The 7259-nt window shown below is 33.9% G+C and overlaps 1 long non-coding RNA gene across 1 annotated transcript; it reads left to right on the top strand.

The window, feature by feature from the left end:
• Positions 1-3162: 3162 nt before the first annotated feature.
• LOC148597775 (uncharacterized) lies at positions 3163-4285 on the top strand. The gene is made up of 3 exons (XR_015918772.1): positions 3163-3270; positions 3434-3501; positions 4224-4285. It is a non-coding gene; the product is annotated as an uncharacterized LOC148597775 (long non-coding RNA).
• The last annotated feature ends 2974 nt before the right edge of the window (positions 4286-7259 follow it).

Genomic DNA, 7259 nt, shown 5'->3' with positions numbered 1-7259 from the left:
GGATGGGACACAAGGACAATGGGGTCGACAAATTTTGATTACCACTGGAAATAGGGAGAGGTGGGTAGGGTCGGGCAGTTTAGCCTCCTGTGGCGGAGCCCTATGGCTCCTACTCCGGGATAATACCACAGTAGGGTTCTTTAACGTGCGAGAAACGTGGCATCTTTACCAACACGGTGCACCACTATGGTTTGCGGTCAGGTTTTCCGTGTTATAGCCTGACAACCCCAGCATGTAACACGTCAGAGGTACCCCATTCCACGACCTAGCCCTAGGCCTAGGGCTAGTGCACACATCCCAGTTGCTCTGTGGGCAGAGCGCCCTAGCCCCCGGCTAGGGTTCTGAACACTATTTAGTCGCCTTTTACGACAAGCTTAGTGCTGCTGCAGGCCTATTCTTTTAACACCCGGACCTGCACGGGGTTTTTCATTTAAATAAGGTAGTTTTAAAGCCTCCCGTTAAAAAATTTGAAAAGCATGAACGCATGCGTACAATACTCACTAAGTTTACTTCCTGAAATCGCTTGGCTTTTCAGACCAAAAGTAACTCGTATCATTTTAACACGGTTATTTTATGAGGGTATCACCCCCTTTTTGACTTGGGATTTTGCTCATTTTTAGAGTGTACTTTAGACTTAGGCACACAAGTCCATTGACTTAACATTTCAAAACGGTCCTACTAAACAAAGAGTGGCAGAGAGCACGTAATTTTGAATTATTTGAGTAAATAAATGTTTCTTAGTATCTATATAGTGTTTATTTTTCTATGTGACCATTGAAAATAATATATCAACTACTATTCTGGATATTTATTCATAGATCGGCATCTAGACACTGTCTGAATCTATCGTCTTAATTCCGTCATTTTCGGTTTATGTCGGGCCTTATTTCATATAACCTTAATTCTTATTGGACCGCACTAGTACTGTTGCAATTCTATTGGCTCCTGTAATTTCTATCTAATTTCCCGCTATTATGTCAGTTGACCATCTGCTATCGTACAAGGCAGTAGTAATTTAAGAAGTAGGAAACATGTTGTATAAAAAAAGAAATTTAGAGCGCTGTCACTTGGCTTCAAAGGTAAGTGATTTTATCTGTCACTTGTTTGTTTATATTTATAAATGATTTGTTTTTAAGGTGATGTCACTGTGAGTATTGGTTATTTAGTAAGTTAAAATTTCAATTTCGAGAAGTCATTCCCCCTTTTCTGTGCTAGCATAAAGTAAGATCATATTTATTTCATGGCTCAATAGCTTAATAAAACAAATTTTTACTGGGTATTTGGTGATATGAAATTTCTAATCTTGACTTCATCAGGGAGTGTGTATTAATATAAATTCCCTAACTACATATGTACTTAAAGAAATTTTAGTAGACCCTACTTTATGTAAATGTATATATTTATACATGTACAGGTATGTACCAAGGATTTTTACAGTAGACAATAAAAATCCTTGTATGATATATAATCTGAAAATGCTCAAAAGGGGGCACTCCAGTTTTCTTTCCAATTTATAATATGATACAAATTGTTATCAAGACTTTTCGAGCATAGCTCCCACCACATACACACATGCACACACAATTGTGAACTTGCCTTGCCATAGATTTGTGGTATGTCATAGAAAATAAGCATGAAAATATCGTATTTAATATTGAATATTTTATTTGCTGACACACATTTTCATTAAACTGTCATGGCATAGTACATTACAAAAAACATACATGTACATTAGGAGTAAACATGAACAAATACTACTGCATGTACTGGTACATGTATGTGTGGATGGCTACATGTGTGTATTTTATTCTATTTTTGTTGGTTCCACAAATTGTGCTGTCAGATGTACATGTTCACAAACGTATGTTTTCAGTCTGTGGAGCTCACTTCACACAACAGTGCATTCATCATACTGATTTTTACACGTTGTAAATTGAAAAAGTTTTTTTTGTTTTAAAGGTACATTCTGAGTGGTGTGAGGTGGAACCCCCTGCAGTCCACATCATGTACAATAGAAAGGGTCAGCCTACCCTCCTGTAGGTCAGCCATTATCTTATGGTCAAAGAAGCTTATGCGTCAGGTAAAGTATTCACTGTTGCATTTTTCAGCTTACAGTTCACCTGAGCTACATGTACATGTACTGTCATCATCTGTTGTAGTAACTTCAACTTATTTTCATTTCTAACTACTCAGTGGATTGTCACCAAATGTATCAGGGTATGTACTTAAACTGTGTCATTAGTATGCTGATGAAGCAACTTTTATCAATAAACGTATAAGATTCTGGAAAATAAAATGTGACAGATGCTTTTTCAGCTTAAGCCCTTGAAATGCATTTGTATTCATTATTGAGTCCAACTTATTTGGCAACTCCAAATTTGAGTTATTGCCTGTGAAAAGGCTAAATGTAGCAATTAGCACTTTTAAGCTGCTTCTAATGTGTATAATTTAAAATCTTGTAGTTTTAGAAAAAAGCTTTTAATTGAAAAAATATCCATACGATTATACTAAGTAAGATATTCATTGAGTTGAGCTTGTTTGTCTCCCTATTAGAATTTTTGAAAATTAAAAGAATAGCTCGCCTAATGCAATGATCTTAATGACGAAGGTACTATTATACAATGTAGTGTATGATAAATTGTGTAAAAGTTGTACTTCAACTCCTAATTATACTGAAGTTGTACTTCAACCCCTGATTGTACCGAAGTTAAACTGAACGTGAGTAGATAAGGCTTCAACACAAATGCGAAGTTTATTTTAAAATGTGCTCAATTTTTATTTTGCAAAAATGTATATATATTTAAGGTAACATTTGAATTTGCATCATTTCATTTACAATTAATACATGTTGTTGAATGATCACCTGAATATGGCTGAAATATTGCTGCTTGGGCTTTGAACCCCAACAATCATGTTATTGAATGGTTTTCCAAAATTACCAGATGATTTATTTATTTCAGAAAATGGCAGCTGTTCTCAGAACAGCAAGCTTCAGAAGCCAAGTTCCCATAGGTTACAGGACCCTCTGACTGAATTCTTCATTTCAAAACACTCGTCCATTCTCGTTCAACTAATACTACTAAAACCACTAACCTTGAATGGGGTGGTGAGCCTACTTGCAAGATAATCTGGGGGGGTTTCTTGTGAGGTCTTTGGCGGGAGAAGATTCAGTCTGATTCCTGGGGAAAGACAGCTACAGAATGGCATCCCACGGTTCCAAAGACAGCAAATCATCATAATTGCTGAAAGAGTAGACCCTTTCATAAAAAGGTTTGTTGATATTTATTAATACATAAATATAAATCAATTCATATTCTCTATCAGCTCTTTAATATACATGTATACATGCACACGTTTTATTTTTGTTTTCTAAAGGATCACATGTCTGCTGTTCTCAATTAAAAGGTAATGAAGTTCTATTTTTTTATGATAGGTTGATGCAATTCTTACACAGTGGTTCTGACACTGTGGAAACACTGGTGTGGATACCAGCAGGTCAAGGTTAGTAACAATGCTAAGTTTGTTTTGTCAGTTATTATATATGAATATGTTCAGTAACAGTTTATTTACTACATGTATGATTTTTTAATGCCCTTCGAAGTTAGGGGTATAAGAAATTATCATATAGATTTGTCCATCTATTCATTTTGGTAATAAACCTCTGAAATATTTTTTTTATCATTACATCAATATCAAACTGCTAGGCATTATAACTACATGTATGCAGATGAGGATGATAGAATCAAGATAGTAATAACTGTGACAATGTTTTCCTAAGAAAGACATGGGATTAGCAGGTTTTTAAAGCATGTTTAGACCCTTCTTAATCTTAATTTTGCTTAAAAGAGGTCATGTATGAAGATATTGAAAGTAATAAGATACAGGGAAGATAATTCTATCCTTTCATGAAGAGTATCCAGGGTGTTCGGTGCAAGTGATTTTATAACATAAGACATTAGGTTTGTAATTAAGTACATGTTAAGCCAAGTACATACATTGTATATGTACTAATTTTCTCTGTATGATGGGTAGTTTCAAGCAATTTTTTCTGACTACAGAACTACTTCCTTTCTCTAGCAGTTTGATCAATATATGCAGTATATAAACATGATTGCCAGCTGGAACTCAGACATTTTAAATAATGTTTTTATCTGGTATATTGTAGCATCAGATTTCCTGGCTTTTTATGACATATGTATCCATTTCCTTCTTTTAATTTATAGCTGAACCACATTGAGAAGACGGGGGAACTGCACTTGGGTGGATTTGTGCCAGTAAGTGAAACTTAATGACAAATAATTTTTATATTACACAACAAGCAATAATGATGCTTCAAAGTGCAATAAACAAAATATGCACATGGAAAATTTGTTATTTTTCAGTAGACAAATTTTTGTTCAGTCAATTCTTATAAATTAATTTTAAAACATATTTTTATCTTTAAACATGAGAAAAGTAGCTCTGAATTTAACTGAATAGGGGCGTGTCAATATTTTTTATAAATATCCATGTATAGATATGTAGATAATTTGTGACTGGTCTTAATTTTTTTTATATTTCTGCTAAATTTAATACATGTAACTACTTAAACTGCTGAAAACGTGGTTTAAAAGATTCATTGATTTTTCTAGCACTTGTCATTACTGACATTGACGAAAGACTTCAGAATGACAAGTACTCAGGTGTTACTCCATTTTGTAGTTACATTTTGGCAATATCAATAAACTCCTCAGAGACCAATACTGAATATAACTGTGAAATTGTCATTAACTCAGTCTGGATCCCAAAAGCACAGTTGAAATCATGCTATAAGTTTCTGCAAAGGGTAGCCAAGTAGAAAACAACATTTTTTCAATATTGAAGAATTTCAAATTATGCTAGGGATATATATATAAATATAAAGGTCTGAAAAATTCCCAACGATGTTAGAACTGTTAAAAAAAATAATATGCTTTACTCATATGTAATGTATATTTAAATTTTATTTAATGTCTTTACATAGTGCTGTAAATAACAGATGATACTGAAATATCTTATGTCAGATGCAAATACTACTTTAAAAATATACCATTAAAATGGGCCTCATTTTCTCACGCTAAAGTGACTAAAGCATTCAAAATCCAGGAAAAAACCCTGGGATCTATAGAGTTCTGTCAAAATATTGTGTTACACCAGTAAACGTGAATCATTTATTGTCCTCCTTTACCTTTACAATATCTTACGGATGCTAATCCTATTCCATCACCAGATGGCGTCCTTCTTCCTTGGCTGTTTCGGTGATATTCCACAACATCCAGAGTGTTTTTTTCCATTTTCATTTTACCATAACTGTTCACTTGTACACTGCATTTTCTTTTGTTTTTGTTTTCCTGAGCATAACACCAAAGTTTTATGATGCAGCCAGAAGAAACAGATGAAGACACAGATGAAGATATACAGCATGTCACAACATTGGATGAGGTAACATTAGTCTTATATGTGTTTTACGGTATTTTGGTGTGTATAGTGCGCATTTGTGTATAATGAGCAGGGTTATTTTTACCGATGTATGTATGTATTGTACGCAATGAAAATAGGGTAACTTGTTAGAACCACGAACTTTACTGGCTTTATTTTATTTTTAAATAGAAGGGACCTTGTCGTCTGTTTTGTGTATTTATTTCAATAAAGAATATTGTTTTTGTTACTTTTGTATTTATCTGTTTTGTCAGTGTTCATGTGTATTCATTTACTGTCCGAGTAAGAAATTCGTAACGCAGACAATAGCTGAAATTGTCTTGGACATACGTTTTGATTACTTTTGAAAGGTTTCTATTGAGAGTTATCAATTTCTGAAAATTGCTTATTCTGGAAGAATGACTGTTTTTACTACAATCAATTAAGGGGTCTGAGTGAACAATGCAGACGGTCATCAAATAGGGCATGTGTGTTGATAGCTTGGCCAAGCGTGATAATGAGATGCAAAATTTTCTCTAATGTGTATTGGGGATACATAAAGGGTTTGTGTTAAAAAATCATAGTTTTTACGTTGGATAAGGATTTTGATATTAGTTCAATGAAAAAAAGGAAGTCAATATTTTCAAAAAGTAGAATATCCAATAACTGTGAAGTAGAGTTCAATACTATGCCTAAATAACAATATTTTTTTTAACCGACTACTTTGTCCAGTAGAAATATTTTAGGGCTCCATGAGCAATGTACCCAAGATTTTGTTATTTAGTAATTAAATTGTTTAAACTTGTGTGTATTTTAATTACTTATTTCAAATCTTTAACAAGTCGTATTCCCTATTATGGAGCTGGGGATGCAGGCATATTTTATCCTGTTTTTGCAGAATTACCTCCCGTAAGAGCAGGTATAATTTCGAAGTCTCTCTAATCGATGTTTGGATTCGGGTGCAGAAAAAACAGGTAACTCGAATGAAAATGGAATCCCCAGCAGACAAACACAACGGTGTTCCTAAAATTTACAGGATGTTTCATTTTGTTGGTAGGTTACATAAGGATGATTTTCATTTGTATCCCGGGTAAAGAAAATTTATGGCAAGGTAGAATGAGAAATTCCCTTTTGACTTTCGAGATTTTCTAAAGTATCGTTGATATCGGATGGAAAACCTTGCGTGTTCCGAATAGACACCTGGCCCAAAGGGAGATAAATGTTGACAAAATGTTGGTCCGCAAGTCAGGAATAATCGTATACATCGTAAAGACATAATAATATACATATTATATAGTTAATCGATACACAAAAACGAAAGTATGGCGGTTGTAAACATGATCTGCCATGTTCTTTTGGGAGGAAATAAATCAAAACCAGATTCTGTTCTAGAAGATTTTATTGACAATCTATGCTTACAAAGGTAACAAGTCAACAAAAAACTCATGAAAAATTCATAAATATGCTTTGGTAGCTCATAAGTGGTCTCTGATTCGATGTTGACTCCCTCGATGTCATTAATTTTTGACTGATCTAAGGTCTGTAAAAATGTGTTGAAACGATGTATGGGTGTATTATACAAACCCCGTGTTCTGAAGTTAGTTTCCTGGTAAAAATAGTGCGCACAATACACACCAAAATACGGTTTAATGTGAGTATTTATTGTATGTGATATTGTTCTTAATCTTATGGTTATGCCACCAATGATAAAATAATTATTAGATATAAGAGTAATCAAGGGAACCAAGATTATAGTGGTAATTAAAAGAATGTAATCCAGGGACAAAGACTAGACATGGAAAGCAGGCATACACAACAAAGAA

Source organism: Perna viridis, chromosome 14 (assembly GCF_037379345.1).
Source record: "Perna viridis isolate PV_CMFRI_1.1 ecotype Kerala chromosome 14, ASM3737934v1, whole genome shotgun sequence".
Taxonomy (NCBI): domain Eukaryota; kingdom Metazoa; phylum Mollusca; class Bivalvia; order Mytilida; family Mytilidae; genus Perna; species Perna viridis.
The sequence above is the reverse complement of the archived record's forward strand: the minus strand, read 5'-3'. Positions and strand labels throughout refer to the sequence as shown.